Raw genomic sequence first — 20,163 nt, 5'->3', positions numbered from 1 at the left:
GAGCTATTTCAATCATCTCCGACCTCAAACATGGCCCAAACTGAGCCATATGTCACTCAGTGTGGGAAATATTACCTTATGGGTGCCCTGTGACAGTGAATAACTCAAAAATGCCCGAGCAAAATCAGGATCCACAAGATAGGACTGTTCCTGCCTCAGATTCCAGTGTTATTGACGCTGCCCCACTGGATAACTTGTGTACAGTAATGAAACAAGAAACTGAATTAAGATCTAGGGCCTCATGTAGGAAGCTAAATACCGGTCGGTAACGGCCGAAATTCGGTAAATATCCCGTTACCGACCGGTATTTAGGCATTTGCGATGTAGGAGGCATGATTTCAGGATTCGGTAATTTACCGAATCGGTAATGGATCGGTAAAATACCTATTCGGTAAAATACAGATTCGGTAAATTACCGAATCCTGAAATCATATGTAGGGAGCACTCAAAAGAGTGAATATTAGTATTAAGAATTCGGTATTTACCACCAAATTCAGGTTGGTGATAAATAACGAATACCTTGCAAACAGCTATAGTTTGCTGATTTAAAAGTGCCATGTGGCAGACATACATGCCCTTGCGCCACATGTGCACACATGCACGAATCAGGGGTGCAACAGGGTGTCAAAGTGACACCCTGCCACCCATGATAATCCCTCCCCTATTACCGATTCGGTATTTACCGAATCGGTAATAGTAACTGGCTTCCTATTCATTCCTATGGGCCTGCAGGCCCATAGGAATGAATGGGAAGGGATGCATTATTACCGATTCGGTAAATACCGATTCATAAATACCAATATTTACCGAATCGGTAATAATTACCGATTATTTACCTACATACTATTTACCGATTCATAAATACCGATTCGGTAAAATTCGGTATTTATGAATCGGTAAATAGTATGTTACCTACATGAGGCCCCTAATGTGGTAAAAATCCAATTTTCTGCTGACAATTTTTGTGCAGAAGTAAAAAGATCTGCTACACAGATACAGGAAAAGTCACACAAGATTTTGAATTTGTGCAACGAATTGGTATTGCGTACAATCACTGTATTGGATAAACCAGTGGATGTAATTGTAAGCTGTGATCCAGCAGATTGGAAATCACAAACGCTTGACTGCAAGTCAAAGTTTATTCTTGATTGAAAATGGACATCATCAGTCACGTAAAAAGCATTACCTCAAAAATTCAGAAATAGACCCAAAGAAACAGAACAATTTCAGTCCAAAATGGTTTGATGAGTATCCCTATCTCAAATATAGTGAGAAATTTGATGCAGCATTTTGCATTGCTTGTTCTGTCTGCCCACCTTCAGTTGGGCAAGAGAAAAGTAATAATGCATGGATTCAGAATGGCGTACAAGAGTGGCACAAAAAGAAAAGTCGAGGATTAAAAAGTGCTGGAAAGTTGTCACTCCATTTAAATAGTGACAGCCATAAGATAGCTGTGCAAAACATCCATGTCTTTAAGAGCAAAATCAAACAGATAGAGGCGCAACTAAGCGCTCACAAGAGACATGAAATTGCAGTCCAAGAGCGTATACATCTACAAAACCGTGAGATGATATTAATTCTGTTGGACTCAGTAGACAGATAATTGCACTGGAGGAAGGGAAGACGACACAAATGGCGATTATCAGCAGTTGGTGAAGCTGATGACTTTCTGGGTGTCATCATCGAAGAATTGGTTGAATAATGCAAGCCTTCGACCACACTATGTTACATACATGAGTCCCACAGCTCCTCAAAATGAATTCCTAAATATTTTGGAAAATTGCATTCGGGAGGAGGTTTTCAGTGTGATGAAGGCCTCTTGAGCCCACTTTGGTGCTCCTTTTAGTATTACATTTTACACATTTTAGCAGACTTCGTTTTAGCCCTTTTAGATATTTTATTTTCACAATACTATTCTAAGTAACGCCGCACATGCTGCTTGTTTTTAGAAACCGTTTCCCACTAGGCAATCTGTACTCTTCTTTCAAGGCTAGGAACATAGAATGAGATATCCTAGTACATGCGTTGCCCACTCTATGACAGCTTCTAACATCTAAAAACATTATTGCATCAGAGCTGTATCACTAACACACTGATATTATTATATAAACAGTGTACTGTCCCTTAGTGGGTCAGAGGGAGCACTCCAGCCACAAAGGTCCTGGGATGGCTGCTGTATTCAGTGGCGTGGCTAGGAGAAGGCAGGTGGGCAGTCCGCCCTAGGCAGTACTCTTTTGGGGGCAGTGGAGGTGAGCAAGTCGTGTCTGTCAACTACCACCATCTCCCCACCCACGAGAACAAGTAGTCTGTTGGCCACCACCCTAACCCCCTCCATCCCCCGGAACAAGGGAACAAGTCATCTGTTGGATGCCCTCGCCCACACTGTTACCTGCACCGGGTGGCAAAGTTAGGGGGCCACCCCAGGTATCGGTAGGTCTAGCTACGCCACTGGTTGTATGCATGCAGCTCTGCCAGAGCTGAACTTCCATGATGATCCTGCAGAGAGGGATTGCCAATCCAACTCTAGACCAAGTCACACAGGTATGGGGTCTCCGACAATACTAATAGCTTGGGCAGAGCATATGCCCACTATGCTCTAGAGGTAGAGCCTGGTAGAAAAATATATAGTCAAAGAATCCTTTATTCGATATCTAAAAAATATCATAAAAGTACAAAAAAGAAAGAAAAGAAAAAAGAAGAAGAAATACCCACATTCAATTCAGTACATTTACAGATTAAAACATTTTCATTAAATACATTCAGCCCTTTTTGATCCAAACTACCCTCTGGTGTTTCTTAATCTAAAAGCAACCTTTAAAAAATGTATTATACATGCAAGGGTCAGTGGGTCCTCAGCCCTTTGCAAATATAAGAAGGCAACCTTAACTTGTCTAAATTTGCCATTTTTTAAAATTCTTACTAGGAAGCGACGCCTAGGGGAAGAATAAAAAGGGCATAATAAAACAAAGTGAAGGGTATCCTGCGGAGATTTATTGTCACAGCCGCAGGTACCCTTCTGGTCAACAGTAGCGGTAAAACCAGAGGGGTCCGCCAATAAATAGTGTATGAGGTTAAGCCTAAAGCGAGTACATAGAAACCTATTTTGTGCATTATGCACAAGAATAAGGTATGGTTCCATACCATCTACTGTTTATACCATACTATAAGCACAGACTGTGGGCTTCCTACCTTCAATGTAGGCTCTGCGCTCAACGGCCTTTGCCAGGAGCAAGCTCTTGATTCTATTCTTGTCTTGGGGAATAATTATGATGGGATTGGTGAAAAGATCCATGCATCCTATTCCCTCCAGGGAGGTTTTTACATATTTAAGCCACGGGATACGCATCCCCTTATCCCTACTTATGCAGTCTCTGATAATTTGCCTACTCAGGTCTGCCTCAGTATTGGTCCAGATCCTAAGCCAAGCCATAGGGGGTCTGGCCTTGATCAGGTCCTCGATGTGAGTCCTCCCTAATTCAGCATGAATGATGTGGGCCGGAAAACTTTGAGAGGTTTTGAGTATCTTTCTCAAAAATTTGTTCTCCTCGGTCTGTATTTGCTGAATCCGGCAAAGCCCCAAACTTCTGCTCCATACATTACTTTGGAGCAGCAAATAGAGCCATACAGGTGCATAACCTGTTCTGGTGACCACCAACCCAGCCTTCGTCCATAATTCATTATAGCCCCTGATGAAAAATATATAGAAATCAGACTGCCACGGTTAGAGTGTTTATTCTTTTCATCATGTTCACAATGCTAGTTACTTTGCTTTGCATTATCTGCCTAATATTCGCAAAACATTCTTTCTATGCAAGACTACAATTGTTTCCGGAAATGCATTGAAAACTCTAGTCGTATTTTTCCTATGTTTTACCAAGGGCATGCATGAGTAAGCAATGAAAAGGGGAAGATCTGTTTCCACGATTCCCTTGGGGATCAAAGTGTCATGATCGAGGTTGCCAAAATCACCTGACACCCCAGAAGGGTTAGAGGTACGGTTTGGCAGTGTGAGCTAGCTAGGAATTGGGCCAACAGTTTCTGATGATGTGGATGGACTCAGTCCTTGTATAGTGAAGTCTTGTTATTCTAATTCACAGTCCTACATTTTCTAGTGGGAACTGTATAACATCAGCAGGGTACAGGAATGTGGCCTGTTTGCTGTGATGGCTGATACTACTCCAGATTTGCCTCACCATGATCAGCTGACCACAGTAATTCGGTATGATACACCTCTTTTCAAGGTTGAGAATGCCTTATTCACATTGACAGTATCCATGAGAAGACTGGTGAAGGACTGGCATCTGCTATTATAGATGTGCTTTCTACCTGTGGGCTGGACATTAAGAACTGTGCTGTTCAATCATATAATACAACGTCTTCGATGTCAAGTGCAAATAAGGGATGTCAGGCCTTGCTTAGTAAAACGGCAAAACAATCTCCATATTTCATGCCTTTAATATACATAGGGTCCTTCGGGAAAGGGGTTCCCCAGGGACTAATAATGCTCAGAGGGCACGTGCCCCCTCCCCCTTTAAAAAAATATGGCCCTGGGGATGGAGTTCCCAGTGCCAGCTACAACACAGAGTCTGTGGCTAACCCCGCACCATGCATGACCAAAGGCCATGTGGGGTTGGCTGCCTCTGGATGGTTGCCTTCGGGGAGTTAGATGCAATGCCTGGCTGCAAGCCAGGCCCTGCGGCCAATGCCATGCCAAGTGCGATGAAAGGCAATGTGCAGCATAAGGTTGGCTTCCTGCGAGGGAGGGGGAGGGTTGCTGCCTTTGGTTGGGTTGGCGATGGCCAGAACCTGTTACCAATTCCCTGCTGTGCACAATCAAAGGCTATGTGCAGTGTGGGGTTCACTGCCCCCCCTTTGGCTGTGCGCAGCCGGGGGCAGTTGGCTTTACACTAAAAAAAACTCAGAAATTCACTTAATAAAAAGTAACATTATAGTTAGGTGAGATAAAAAGATCTTTTTTTTTTTTTTTTTAAAACATTAGAAATTCATTGAAAATGCCAAAGGTTAAGGTAATAGTATAGTTAAGTGAATGTCTCAGTGGCATCATTAATATTTTGAACTAAAAACACCTCAGAAATTCAATAGTTATAGTTATTGGCGCTGACGGTAACTTGCGCCCTCGCCATGCACTTTTTATGACCTCACATATTAAACCACTCACGACATGTTTTATGTCATCATTTATGTGCAAAAGAACAAAAACAATTCATGCTCCATAAATTTCATAAATACTGTTAGACTGTGTTAAAAACAAACCTGATGTACATGACATCAATCCCTGGTTCTTAAATTCAAATGTTAAAAATTTGTTTGAAAACGCTACCCATATCCATTTTAGAGGAAATTATAAAGATCCTCTCTGATATTTAAACCATTTGATGATTTTGTATTTAAATGTAATATATATTGTGTCTCCAGCTGTCTGAGAAATAGTTCTCGGTTGCCTCCTCACCTCCATTAACGCTCTGCATCAATTACAAAATACTTCAGACAGCTGAGATTGTTGTTATGATGTTGTTTAAAATGTCGGGCTACCAGATAAGTGGAATCAGAATTAACAATAGCTCTAAGGTCTTGCATTATTCTCACATGAACCTGTAATTTTGTACTTCCTGTGTAACGTAGCATGCATGTACAGTCCAAAACATATACCGCAAATTTGGTTTTACATGTATACAGGCTATCTATTTTTACAGGTCAATCATGAAATGGAGTGAGACATTAGGACATATTGATTCCAAACTGGCATGCTCTGCAAGAGCTTCATTTGAAGAATTATTTTCTAGAAGAGAGCCAGTTAGTTGTTTCAATTACCTCTGGGCTGCTTCTAACCAGCACATTGCTCATCGATAGCGAAGAGCTAAGTGCTGGGGTGGGCAAACTGGGACATAGCAGGAGCTGGCCCTGGTGGGTGGCGGTCTCCAGGGCCATGTATGGCTCCAGAAGGGGGCCTACCCCATGGGCTCACCACATGGCCCCTCTCCCATTTCTAAAATAAAAAAGACGTTTGGCTTCAGGGAGGTGGTGATCCCCAGGGCCTGGTGAGGTCTGTGATGCCCACCATTGTCAAAACTAAAATTCCCAGGGGAGGTGGTGGTCCCTGGGGCAGGGTGAGTCTGAGATGCCCCCTAATGCATTAGTCCCAGAAAAGAGGCTGTCCACAGGGCTGCGAGGGAGGTCATATGGGCCTCCCCCTCACTAATTTCAATAAATAGCCCCAGGGAGGTGGCGGTCCCCTGGGCTGTGGTTGGGGCCGTGCTGTGCCCCCCCGCATCAGTTTACGTATGTTTGGCCTGGGAAGGTGGCGGCTCCCCGGGGCATGGGGTGCTGCATGGGCAACCCCGCATTATTATATAACATTGTCCCCAGCAGGGATTTGGCACACCCAAGGACTTCTAAAAAAGACCCACAGTAGCCTGCATGTTTTTTTTTTGTTTTGCCACAAATCCACGGGTTTACCCGCAAAGGTGTGGCAAAATTCAATTAAGATAAAATGTGTTTAACCCCCAGCGGGGTCCTTTTGGTACCCCCGACCATATCTGGGGAATCAGGGTATTCCTACTTTGCCCCATTTTCTTTTTCTTTTATGTTTTTTGTGGTACTTGGCTTCAAGCTGAGTCCCAAGATGGCTGCCAAAACTTCCTGGTAGAAAAAATGCTCTGGTGGAAAATTAAAAAAAATCAGCGACAGCAAAGAATTCCTGTAAGATTTGGACATTGATGGTGAATTTTATGGAATTTATAGCCTTTTAAAATGTTTTTCAAATCCACTCTACTTAATACTGCATAAATACACCCCAGATAAATCCACTCTATACCACATAGCAACAATACACATAAATACACTCCACACCATGCAACATAATTGCCCTCAACATAATTTCACTCAACGCCACAAAATTCAACTCCACACATTTCCATTCCACACCACGTAATTCCACACTAAACCACATAATTCATCTACACAATGCAATTCCACTACACACTACATACACCCAATCCACATCACAGAATTCCACATTATGCCACAAAATTCAACACACCACATAATTCCACTCCACTACATTCCACTCCGCAACACACAATACCACTCCACATAATTATGCTCCATGACACATAATACTACTCCATATAATTCCAATACACTCAATACCACATAATAACTATCCACATATTTCCAGTGCACAACATGCCACATAATTGCACTGCACATAACTCCACTCGGCACAACACAATTCCATACCACACGTTTCAACAAAAAATTATTCCAACCCAACCCACATAATTCCAATCCATAGCACATATATCCACTCTACTCCATAATACATGGCTAAAAGGCATTGTCATTGACAACGCCAATAGCTCTCTGATTGCTGAGACCTATTGGCTTTACCGATGCTTGTTACTCTTTGCTACACCAGTTTGTTTTCTGTGAATGTTTCTCCTTAATAATGTATTAACTAATATAAATTGTTTTCATTAATAATATTATTCTGTGGTTAATTAAACAATACAAAATAACGATTGTCATATACCTGGTTTACAGGAAGTTAAAATTCATTGCTCTCTAGGCTCATGCAAAATTTCAACTATGCTGGTGTAATTTGCATAATATCTGGCATTCAACATTATGATTTTTATAACAAATTCCACAAAATTGTACCATTATTGCACATGGCATAATTGAGGGTCTCTTAGGAGAAAACTCTTGTTGCAGGATCAACAATGGGAACGGACAGAACCTGAGCAGCTTTTGTTTGCAATACTTGTGTGTTTTTTTTAAAGATAATTTTTAGCTTGTGGTGCATTCTCATGTCCAAAATGGCAAATAGTGCAAGATGACAGATTTACATTTACCATAATTTCAGTAACAGCTGGCATTAATCGTGGGTGGGGAGTCGCACGGGGAGGGGGATTGGGTAAAATTAATAATTATTTTTTTTAAAACCTACCTGTCTGCCGGCTGGGCCGAGTCCCGCGTTTTCACAGCTCCGGCTCCTGCTCTCCCCTCCAAACTCCGGCAACAAGAGAAAGTGGGCTGCCTCCCTCCCATACGCTAAGCCTATCACAACACTGCAATGGCAGCGTGGTAATTGGTGGGGAAGCTGCCCAGTCTGGCGCCTATGTGGAGGCCATTTTCTCCTTGTAGGCTGCATTGCAGCCTGCATGAAGAAAGGGCAGAGAGCGCATAATTGGTTTGGGCAGCCCCAGAAGACCGACCAAAACAGTCATGCTCACTCAGGAGTGGGCACACCACTCCTCTCCTGCCAGCCCTGCTCATAAAGCAACACCACCCACCTGCCCGCAACCAACACTTCTACTTTCTCACAGTGCGAGAAGCGGAGTCATAAAATGGGATTTTTACCATTTTATGTTTCTGCTTCTCGCACTGCGAGAAATCCTTGGAGTGACGCTCCTCAGCCCTAATGTAGGAGCCGCCCCTGCATAATTTAGCATAATCTTTTTGCAATTCATGTAATCACGCAAAACGAAATTACACGGATTTCACAGACCTCTATAAATCAACATTCAGTCAATCATATACATATTCAAAAATATATATATATATATATCCCACCAAACATATACTATTAAAACACAAATAACACAATAGTAACTATTATTATTACAACCCTGTAAAGACTTTAGAGTAACATAACTCTATCACTCAGGACAGTTTTGTATTTGCCAGATCCATAAATAAATAAAAAAAAGTCCATTCATTTTGATTATGTGCCACTAAAGTATGTTATTTCCCCCCACAGACATTTTCTGAAGCTCAAAGAAAACAAGAATTCAATAATTTTCCCATGAGCACACAGTGAGCCCTGACAAATACAAATCATATGGACTAAATATTATTCTTGTTTCCAGCATATTCGACAAAATAACGTTCCATCCACTCCTTTTCAGCCAGATCTAGAGCACAGCTGAGGGAATAAATAGAAACAAAGACTAATGAGGTAATCTCGTATATACGGTTTGAAAAGGTAAAACATAAACATATACATATAAATACACTCACAGATTCATTGTGCACTTTGTGACACCACTTTGGGTTCTATTTTACTCCCCAGTAACTTATTAATCAACATCAATAGTTAGATATCTTTGGTATTGGTCAAAGTAATGGATAGGTTTATGTCACACACAAAACCGTTCTCATTTTTACTGAGCACAGTGCTCCTCTGTGCTGAGATTTTATTAACATCATGTAGTAATTTATTTAGGCAGTATGATGCCTTGTCGCCATAAAAGCATTGATTGTAGAGAATAAAAAAATCACCTGGTCTGTAAATTTGGGTCTACATATTTATTATTGTGATTAAGTCCATGTGCGTGGATTTATGTTTCTCAACCTTTTTGAGTTCCCATTTATCCATAAAAATACATGGTAGACTCACTATCAAAAATATCATTGTTTGTTTTTGCATTCAATGGAAACTAGCAGTGCATGGAGAAGAACGCTAAGGAGCTCATTGCTAACCCCACTTAATCCCTGGAGTGGCATTATCAAGGCATTCCAGGTTTTCCACCTCAAAATGTATCATGACCCAGTAACAATGTTATTTTCCTGACACTCCTCCCACGTGCGAAAAACTCTGGATCGTATGTATGCTCCTGCATGACTCAGCAGGTTATACCTAGTGAAACTCGTACTGAGAAAAACCTGTGGATGAGTAATGCCTAAAACCTCGTGATCACAATTCTGGCACAACTCAAGCTTCAATTCGTACTGGAATTGTGATTCTCGCTTGATTTTAATGAGCCTCTAACTGCTGTCACAGACGTTTAACTTGTGCAGCCTTATTTTGTTAAGGTAAATACAAGCACATACTTTCTACACCTTCTATGTCCTATCCTTAACCAAAATATCATCAAAACCCAGAATTATTCGTGGAAGGTGGTCTGGTATAGAGCCAGCCAAAACACATCATACACTGTGAAAAGTATTTTGTATGCACCAGTCAACCTTCTATTGCATCATTTCCATTTTCTCACGCTAACGCTCAGTATAACAAGGTACACTTAGATGCACCGAACCAGCAATATTTATTTCAGTAATTTTTAAATTAGCTTGTAGAACAGATTTTGACAAAACGATATAGTTTTTTGGGAAAACCATTATCACATGCAAATAGTAAACATACATATTTCATAAAGTTCATAACAAACTCAATTATCTACATACAATCTGTAAACACATTAATTCTCCATACATTACAGTGTCCTTTATAATAGACATTACCAGGCACCGATGTTTATGCGACTCAGCATGATTTCATTCCTGCTATTTCCATGTCCAGCAGCGAAGCACCAACAGCCAGTGGCGGTTCGCAGCGGTAACGCTGTGGGCCGGGGAGGCGGGGTGGGGCTGGGTGGGGGGGTAGTGGAATCCAGCACACGAAGGCAGATATTTATTTATTTATTTACGTTTACCTTAGCCATTGTATGTTGAACTCCACTACCCCCACCCAGCCCCGCCCCGCCCCGCCTCCCCGCCCCACACCGTCACCTTTGTGAGCCGCCACTGCCAACAGCCTACACCATATTTTTGGCATATACTAACACCATCTTGTAAAAATACATTAATAGTCATACGATTTCGCATTAAGTTAGTGTTAACGTTATTTCAGTGTGTCTCATCACTCTGAAGGGCCTTCCTCAGAGTAGGATACATATTATGGTGTCAGTCACATAAACTCAAAGTGGGTTTTCTCAGTGCATGGTGGTAGAGGATGCAAAAGTAATTAATCAGTAAAAAGCTGAAGGACAGTGCCTCTTTTGACAAGGTTAGCCCCCACTTTTTGCCTCATGCATGATATGATTTCAAATGTAAGTGCACTGAGTGAGTTCCTGCTTACAAGACTCCCAGTGCCAGATCTCTTTCCTAAAACTGGCACAACTTCAGCAACCCCTATAATTCCCTAGTAAATGGTACCCCTGGTACGCAGGGCATTAGGACTAAAGAGGGTCCACAAGGACTGCAGCCCAAATTGTGCACCTTAGGGACCCCTCTCCAAATCATGCACACTGCCATTGCAGGCTGTGTGTCTTGGTGCAGAGAAAACTGAAGAGTCTACATGGCATGCATACCTGTATGCCATGCCCACATACCCTGCATGAGGTATAGGTATGGTACTCTGACTGCAGGCCTTATAGCCCTAAGGCAGGGTGTACTATATCACATTTGTGGACTAATTTGCATGGGCAGATATAACCCTACAATATCTAAGTCCCTTCTTGGATCCTGTAAAAGTGCACAGGGAAGCCATAGAAAGTACATTGGCTGGATACTTGTCATTCGAAGTTTCTGAGCTCCATGATGGCTTCACTGTATCTTAAGATGTTTGGTACCAACCACCTTGTCTTAATAAGTCCTCACTGATGCCAGTGTTGGATTTATTAATAAATGCACACTGGAGACCCTTTTAGAAGGTCCCTTGAAAACAAACCTACCAAGCACCAGTATGGTCTCTGACTAGTCTCAGCCAGCCTGCCACCATCAGCCATGTTTCTGAACTCATGGGGTGAGAGTCAGCACTCGCAGAGGCCAGGAACAAAGCCTGCTCTGGGCAGAGGTGCTTCCTACCTCCTCCAGGCTGGGAGGGCCTGCCATGGCAGGAAGCTTCAGAGGTGATGCCGCCTTTGAAATGCAGCAAGTGGACGATACTAACCTCACTTTCCTGCTCCCCTTTTAGTGGAAGAACAGACGGGAAGATTAGTTAGGTTAGTTGGTGTGCCCGCATTCACCCAGAACCACCCTGTCACGTGGCCCATAGGGACATTGTCATTTTTCACAAAGTTAGCATGAGAACGTTGCAGCTTCCCTGTTGGTTTTGCGTACGTTTATATTTGTGCAATAATTTCAATGATTGCTTTCACATGAGAACTCATCGCTATGTTCACTCAATGCATGTGCCTGGGATTTTGACTGAACATTATGTGCAAGGTCGAACAACAATGCCCCTTGTTATTGTGTTCTGGTCAGACCTTAGCCCCTTAGAAAAAACATACTGATGCAGCTGTTGTTTGGACAAATGTACTTGGGTTTTATTAGAATGTACGAATAGGTTGCACACACGTGGAGAGGGACCTCACCAGGAAGAAGAGCGAGACAGTACCTATGATGTAGATCTACCATCTATAGGCTAAGGTATGGGGTCTGCTGACAAAGCCCAGAGATCTTCTATTATATAATAATACTTCTTCTTAGCAACTGAAGGGAGATTAGGCACGATAGTCTGATTTGCATTTAGCTGTGTCTGAACTGGGGTGGCGAAGTGAGCTAAAGAACGATGATGGATTCAACCCAGATCTATGACTGGGGATGAGTGTCTGAAAAGTTTCAGTGCTACGTCCATCATCTACTTGTGTTTGTCCCATTGGCTGCTACCTGTCACCCCCTTTAACATTCCTAAATTAAGTATTTAGGTGGCATCCGCGAATCCTGAATTAAATTTGACGGACCTAAGAAGAGCTGTTGGCTAGAGAACCAAAGACCTGCTGCAGAAAATTGGCACAGAACCCAGCTGGCTGCTTCCAGGGCTCAATTATGGTGTGCTAACTCATCCTGCAACTGTGAGGCATACAAGAACCCTGGAGCACCTTTAGCCTTCGACCAATTGCCGAGAACCTCCCTTGGAGTAGAGGAGCTACCCCCTCCAGCCGGCAGGCAACGAACCACAAAGTCAGATTTACCGTTCTGCTGCTCCCCAGCGACTCTAACACAGCACCCAAGCCAGAAGAGGTACATCAGCTTTGGAGGGTCAGATCTGTTCCCCCATAAAGTGAGAGGACACCAGTACCTACCCTAGCTATCCGGCTCCAATACCCGGGGTGCCAGACCCCCTACACCGAAGACCGAGAAGAAAGAGTTCAGGCCAGACTCTACTCAAGACCCAGACACCCACAAAGGGACTTCAAGACCCCTAAGACAAGCTCCGTGATTGACCCAGCTGTCCCGAATTCATCCCTGCAACAAGCCTGCTCCTAACCACGAAGATTATCTCGACACTTGGCTGCTATATATGCTCTTCACCCAGCCTGCTCGATCAAGGTAATGACGAATCAGCTGTGCTTGCATGGTCCTGAGGCCCTTGTGACCAGCTCCTTCGATTAGGACCCCCCCGGACATATCTTTAAGTCCCTCTGTGCAGTGTGTTTTCAGGTGGCCCCTTTCTTCGTAGCATGCCGGCTACCAACGACCTCAGCACCCTGCTCCCAGCCAAATCTGGGATGCTCCCGATCTTCTGCTGCTGGAACATTGAACCTGGCCCCTGCTACTTACCTAAATCAAGAATGTGAACCTCGAGAACCCGCTGTGTGATTTTATATGCTTTTTCTTAATTTCTCCCAATGACTTTTATTGTACAGAATTAAGCACAACAGTGATTATTTTGTGTACTTTGAAAAATCATTACTTAAAAACTACTTACCTCAGAATGTAATTCTAGGTCTGAAAAACTATATATAAATCAGTGTTATTTTTACAAATTGGTCTAGGATTTATTTTGACGGTGTGTCTCATGTAATGCTTCTCTGAGTACAACCTATGCTTAGCACTGCCCTCTGATAAGCCTAACTGCTTCCCCACACTACCACAAAAAGACTGTGAGTATTATCAGTTTTGCCTCTGTATACCAATAAGAGATCCACTAGACATTCTGCACAGTGCACATCATTATAGTACACTATATAGAGATCCAGCCTCCTACACTGGTAGATCAGCGGTAGGATAGAAGACTTTGCATTTACTGATACCTCTCTGTCAATAAGTCACCACTAGAGTAAATCTAAAAATTGTCTTTAGCCTAGTTGTATTTTATCAAGCAGTCTAATTTTTAAACATTTTTTAAAATTAACTGCTAGGGCCTTGGCTAAGTCTCTGAAACTTTGGGCCCCATTAGTATGACGGGCGGACTTTGTCCGCCCGCCATACCCTCGGGAAACGGGACAGCCCACTAAGGGTGCGGTGGTCCCGCATTCCCGATTTGGATGCACCCGCCACACTGGCGGGCGCATGGCGCATCAGCAACATTGTGGCGGGCGGTGCAAAGAGCACCGCCCACCGCGATGCCACAAAGGCAGGTTGTGAGTTTCAATGCACAATGTGACAGGCACTGCGCGGGGCCAGCCACGTTGTTCATTGAAAGGCGGGGGGGTACCATAGGTACCCTCCATGTGCACCTCCCACCTCCCCGAGTCCCTGGGGGCCTGCAATGGGCCCCCGCAAGCAGACTCCGCATGCCATTCTGTGGCGGCAATGCCGCCACGGAAAGGCATGTTCCCGCCAACATTGTAATATGACTGGTGGTGTCTGACAGACACCGCTTCCATATTGAACCCTTATCTGCCCTGTCGACTTGACGACCGGGCGGAAAAGCGGCGGACGGTCTTTCCGTCTGCCGCCGACCCCCCAGCCATTGTAATATGGCGGGGGGTCTTTGCTGCACAGATGGCGGGCAGATCGCCCCCACCTGGCCGGCGTTGACTACCGCCGCCCCGGCGGGGGCGATCCGCCTGCCATCCTAATGGGGCCCTAAGTGATAAAATATCTAATTTCTCTTACTGTTTGGAACAAAGTATTTTTGTTTAGGGTTTTTCCTCTCCAAAAAGGTCCCAACTTTAGTAGACATAATGAGTTGTGCAGAGAACCGGGCTCAGGAGCTCAACCTGACTCCTTGCCTGGACATGTCTTAAGCCAGGCTAAGGGCTCTCTGCAAAGACTAATGTATAAAATCTGGCTCTCATTCTACAATAGAGAAGCTTAGAAGGCTTTTCGCAGGATTTGACATAGATAACCCAGAACTAGTAGTTCCTATGAGGATCAGAATACCGAAGAGAATCCTTCTGAGGAGAATCTCTCACCTCCGGAGCAGAGGATGAGCCCTCAGAGGAGGAACTCCTGCTACAGATATTGACCAGGAGGTGGAATTTAGAAACCCAATTCCTGGACATATAAAGACAAACGAATGAGATGGGCATAGAACTCATCTCTGGTGGCAGCAATTTTAAAACTAGTTAGAGAGAAGATTCTTTTGACCCTAAATTCCCCAAAGAAGTTGTACCTAAATATGCAGAGGGTGATGATATAACCAAGTGGTTTGCTGCTTTCAAGTAGAAAGGTAACCAAAAGGAATTGGGGCTCTTCTGTTTTGGGAACTCTTCTCAGGAAAATGCAGAGCTAGACTCCTGACATTGAATGAGAAAGATGCTGAGTCTTATGACCTCATGAAGGGTACCCTGATTGAGAGCTTTGGAATCACCCCTGAGGAATACAGGATTACATTTGTTAAGACTTGAAAACTCATAGTCAGTCCTGGGTTGAATTTGTAGACATTTCAGTGAAAACACTAAGGGGCCAATTCCGATTTCTCTCAGATGGCCCTCCCAGAGGCATCCATAGCCTTACCTTCCGACCAACTCATTCCGGAAGCCGGTCCATCCAAGCGAGGAAGTACAATGCGCAAATGTGTCCATTTCCCGAGTGACACGCTCGCTCAGAATCCAGCGACCTTTTCCGTATGAGCCAGCTCCGTAAACGCTGAATGGACTCCTCCGGAACCATTTCTAAAGCAGTTTCCGGCCGGGCAAGTACGATGTGTACTTCCTACGCACCGAACAGGCCGCCACTTCCAGCACGTGACAGCATCCTGAAGAACTGTATTTCAGCTCCAATTCGTGCCACAACACAATCACCGAGTACGAGACGAAGCAGCCATGTATCCAATCGCGCATGTCATCCCTATACTGTATGCCTATGTTTGAATCAACAACCGGATCTGACGCTTACGTCACAGACAGTAAGTCAGACACCTACCACACACGATCCCGAGAAAGGCAACACACCCATAGCGGGTTGATGTTTATCCTTACTAGCATTGTCCACCCCATAGGGGGTGGATGTCTATCCCCCCAGCAATATCCACCCCATAGGGGGTGGATGTCTATCCCCACCAGCACTGTCCACCCCATAGGGGGATGTCCATCCCACCAGCAATGTCCACCCCGTAGGGGGTGGATGTCCATCCCACCAGCAATGTCCACCCCATGGGGGTGAATGTCTATCCCTACCAGCGCTGTCCACTCCATAGCGGGTGGATGTCTATCCCCACCAGCACTGTCCACCCCATAGGGGGTGGATGTCCATCCCACCAATAGTGCCCACCCCATAGGGGGTGGATGTCTATCCCCACCGGCCATGTCCACCCCATAGGGGGTGGATGTCCATCCCCCCAGCAATGTCCACCCCATAGGGGTGGATGTCCATCCCCCAGCAATGTCCACCCCATAGGGGGTGGATGGAGGTGGATGTCCATCCCACCAGCAATGTGCACCCCATGGGGGTAGATGTCTATCCCTACCAGCACTGTCCACCCATAGGGGTGGATGTCCACCCCCAGCAATTTCCACCCCATAGGGGGTGGATATTTATCACTACCAGCACTGTCCACCACATAGGGAGTGGAGGGTGAACACTTCCACACTACTGTCATGCCAAAATTGTGTATTGTGTGCAAACTGCCTGAAATAGTGACACATAAACAAAACAAATACAGAAACCACAATCACTGTAGTGACCAAAAGCTGATTGTGGGGTTCAAACACCCAGCATCGTCAGGAACATAGGGGACATGTGGCATAACCCCTCCCCCCCCCCATCAGTGTAATGACCAAAAGCTGATTGTGGGGTTTGAAACCTTAGCATTGTCAAGCACATAGGGGACATTGGGTATAACTCCCCCATCAGTGTAGTGACCAAAAGATGAGTGTGGGGTTCAAACCCCAGCAGTGTCAAGCACACAGGGCACATGGGGTATAACCTCCTCATCAGTGCAGTGACCAAAGTGTGGGTGTGGGGTTCAAACCACCAGCATTGTCAAGCACATAGGGGACATGGGGTATAACCCCTCATCAGTGTAGTGACCAAAAGGTGAGTGTGGGGTTCAAACTCCCAACATGTGCAAACAATCAGGTATGATATTTGAGGCCCAAAATCACAAGCAATGTAGTGACAAAGTAGTGGTTGTGTGCCAAACAAACACAGATCTGTTGAGGCAAACATTGTTGTGCATTAAAAAAATACCCTCTGCCATGTGGAGCCAATAATTGCCATTGTGGGCTAACACTGCCACCAATGTTCAATTGGACAATGTAAGAAGTGACCATCAAAATGCATAAACACACATTAGTTCAGAAACATACACACATACAAAATAAATCCTTCCGAAACCACAGTTTTGACGAGATCCTGTTCCACACTGTGGCAGCAATGGCAAATTCAGAACATGATGAATGTGCAGACTGAAGATGTAGGAGTCCCAGGCACAGTAGATAAAAAAAACTCACCCAAATGTCCACTCAATGCCATTCAAAGCCAGTAGAAATACATTGGTGAAGATGCACTAGGACAACCAGCAAGCCACAAACTGCAGAACAAACACAACATGTGTGTGTGTGTGTAAGTGTCTCTAGGCTATGCCACCACACACGATGTTGGGCTTAACTCCACTGAGACATATGCATGTTGATTATAATCCAGAAGTATCTCCAGAACTGTGTTACTGAATGTCAGCAATCTGGCATTGTTTAATGAGCAGGTTCATAACAGTCACATGTGGAACAAGCTTGGTGGAACAACAAACAACACATCAAGAGACTGACTCTCTACCGCAGTACCCTCAAGGCCACTACACTGTGGTGACAGTATCCTGTCTGATGACCCGCTTTGATGATAAATTAAGATGTGGCCCATACTTCGGAGCACACTCACTCTTGAGCACTGTGTCATATGTCTTGCCAGAACAACTTTCATCACACATACCCAAACATTACTCACAGGGCATGGCCTGTAATGTAAGGCCACAATGTAGGTAGGGGACTTGCCAAGAGGCAATTCACATTTGGCCAATCTAAACATACACCACACACCTTGATCAGCAGCAATGTACATCAGCTAAGCCAACATTGACTTGTGACATTGTACATGCAGCCATGACAATCCCAAGGGTTGTGGTTGGATCTGTGTTTTACAAACACAATACACATAGCTAGTCATTACACCTAGTGAAATTTGTCACACCGTTTGGGATGGAGTACATGTGCATAACGTGAAATGTATCAGACACATTGGGAAATTTTACACTGTCCCAGATCAATGAAACACTCAAGGAAACCTACAAATAAGACATGTTGCCATCAGGTGACGGGGAAGGGTAGAATCTGCTGAGTGTGAGCAGTCAAACACACATACAAGTGCTAAACTCCCAAAAACAGATGTCAGATTAAAAACACGCTGATGTTGGTAGCACGGATGTGACTCGGGGAATCAAAAATATGTCAAATGTGAGTTTGTCCATAGTACAGGCACTCATATCAGCCCAAATAGGGATGACACCATAATGACTCAATTTGTCCCATGCACCCACACCCCGGACACTCAAAGTCAAATAGGTTGACAAAGCACCGGAAAAATCTGCAAGCTTCGCACACTGAAACATCTGCAGGGACTACAGTCTTGGTAGAAATAGGGCGTGGACCACAGAGAGTCATGCTCACAGAACACACACCATGGGCTCAGGAAATGTCACAGATCAACACACTGCCATGAGGTGATTTCACAACTGTGGAAGGTCAGCTGTGTTGTGGTGTGCTGTGGCTTGGCATGGGTCTGCCATGTCAGAATGAGATTCGGACATCGATAAAACTATTACAACACACAGAATACTTTGGTCCTATCAGCCTGTGTACAGGTGTGTCTCCAAAGTCATCTGCGCATAGTCAAAATCCATGTTTAGCAAGTGGTAATGATGAGACAGGTGACTTGTTCATCATCAATGCGCTATTCTGCATGTCCATTGTAGACGTGCGTACGATAAAAAAAATTTAAAATGTGTACAAATGTCAGTCGACATATGTGCGAAAATGTAAGCCAAAGATGGGAGGTTGTGAAAAGAATGTTACACTCCTTGTCTAAACCAATGTGGATCCTGACAACCTACAATTGCAGTCAATGATGACTCTGATCATACTGTAATAGGACACATATACCATGGACCTCATGCAGTCCATTACATCACTATATCATGTTTGTCCCTAAACAATATTTCCACAGCAATTTCAGTACACTCATTTTTTTTTTTTTTTTTTTTGAAATATATTTTTATTGCAGGAATCAGTACATCGTTACATAATCGACCAGCATTATATAACAAGCAAGATCAATGAGACACCCCCCTCCGTCCCCCCGCCGTAAGTTTCTTACACAGCCATTCAGCCCACAACCCTGGGGTCGGGCGGCGAAATTCAACGGGGGCTCAGAAGGATGTCGAGGCTGGTCCGGATGATCCACTGTCCGTCATCTGCTTTTCCAAACAAGCCTATAAACCCAGAAAGAAAACCCCCACCCTCAAAAACGCTACGAACCAAAGAGAACCCACCCAACCCCGCCATCAGCGCACGGCAACAACCTCAACAGGATCTGCTAAAGGACCCATGGGGAAAGCAACAGAGCTGAAAAGTGCAATCGTCTATCGGGACTTGGGGCGAGCTGCTTCCTCACTTTCAGAGTCGCTGGGGGCGCAATAATCCCTAAGGGCCTGCACTAACGTCTCCCACTCCAGCGCTGCCTCCTGTGCCTTCTCATTACGCTGCCTCCAAGCTAGCTGGTATCTTAGCGTGCTCTCCCCCGCCGCCCACTTCAAAAGTTCGCTGTGCCACCGGCTTCCTGTCGGACCAGCTCGCGCCTTCCAGTTCCTGGTCACCTCTCGTTTAGCAAGGAGCAGCCCTAAATCAATGAACTTGCTAGATATTTTGTTCTTGGGGGTATGAGGGAACCAGTGCAGGAGTCCCACCGCCGCGTCAAACGATAAGGATCTCCCCGTCGTCTCCTCCAGGGTCTTCCCCACTTCTACCCAATAGGATGACAATCCCGGGCAGGCCCACAGCATGTGGAGAAGGTCCGCCTCCTGGGCCGGGCACCTGGGGCATTCCGCCGAATTCGTAGCAAAATATCGCCTGATTTTCACCGGGGTCAGATATGCTCTATGGAGCACGTAGTAGTGGACCAATTGAAAGCGGGCGTGGCGTGTGCCCTTCCAGGCTCGCCGCACCAGCTGGGACCAGGTCGTCTCCGGGATCTCCT

The sequence above is a fragment of the Triturus cristatus genome, chromosome 7 (genome assembly GCF_964204655.1).
Source record: "Triturus cristatus chromosome 7, aTriCri1.1, whole genome shotgun sequence".
Taxonomy (NCBI): Eukaryota; Metazoa; Chordata; class Amphibia; order Caudata; family Salamandridae; genus Triturus; species Triturus cristatus.
Note: the sequence above shows the minus strand (reverse complement) of the source record.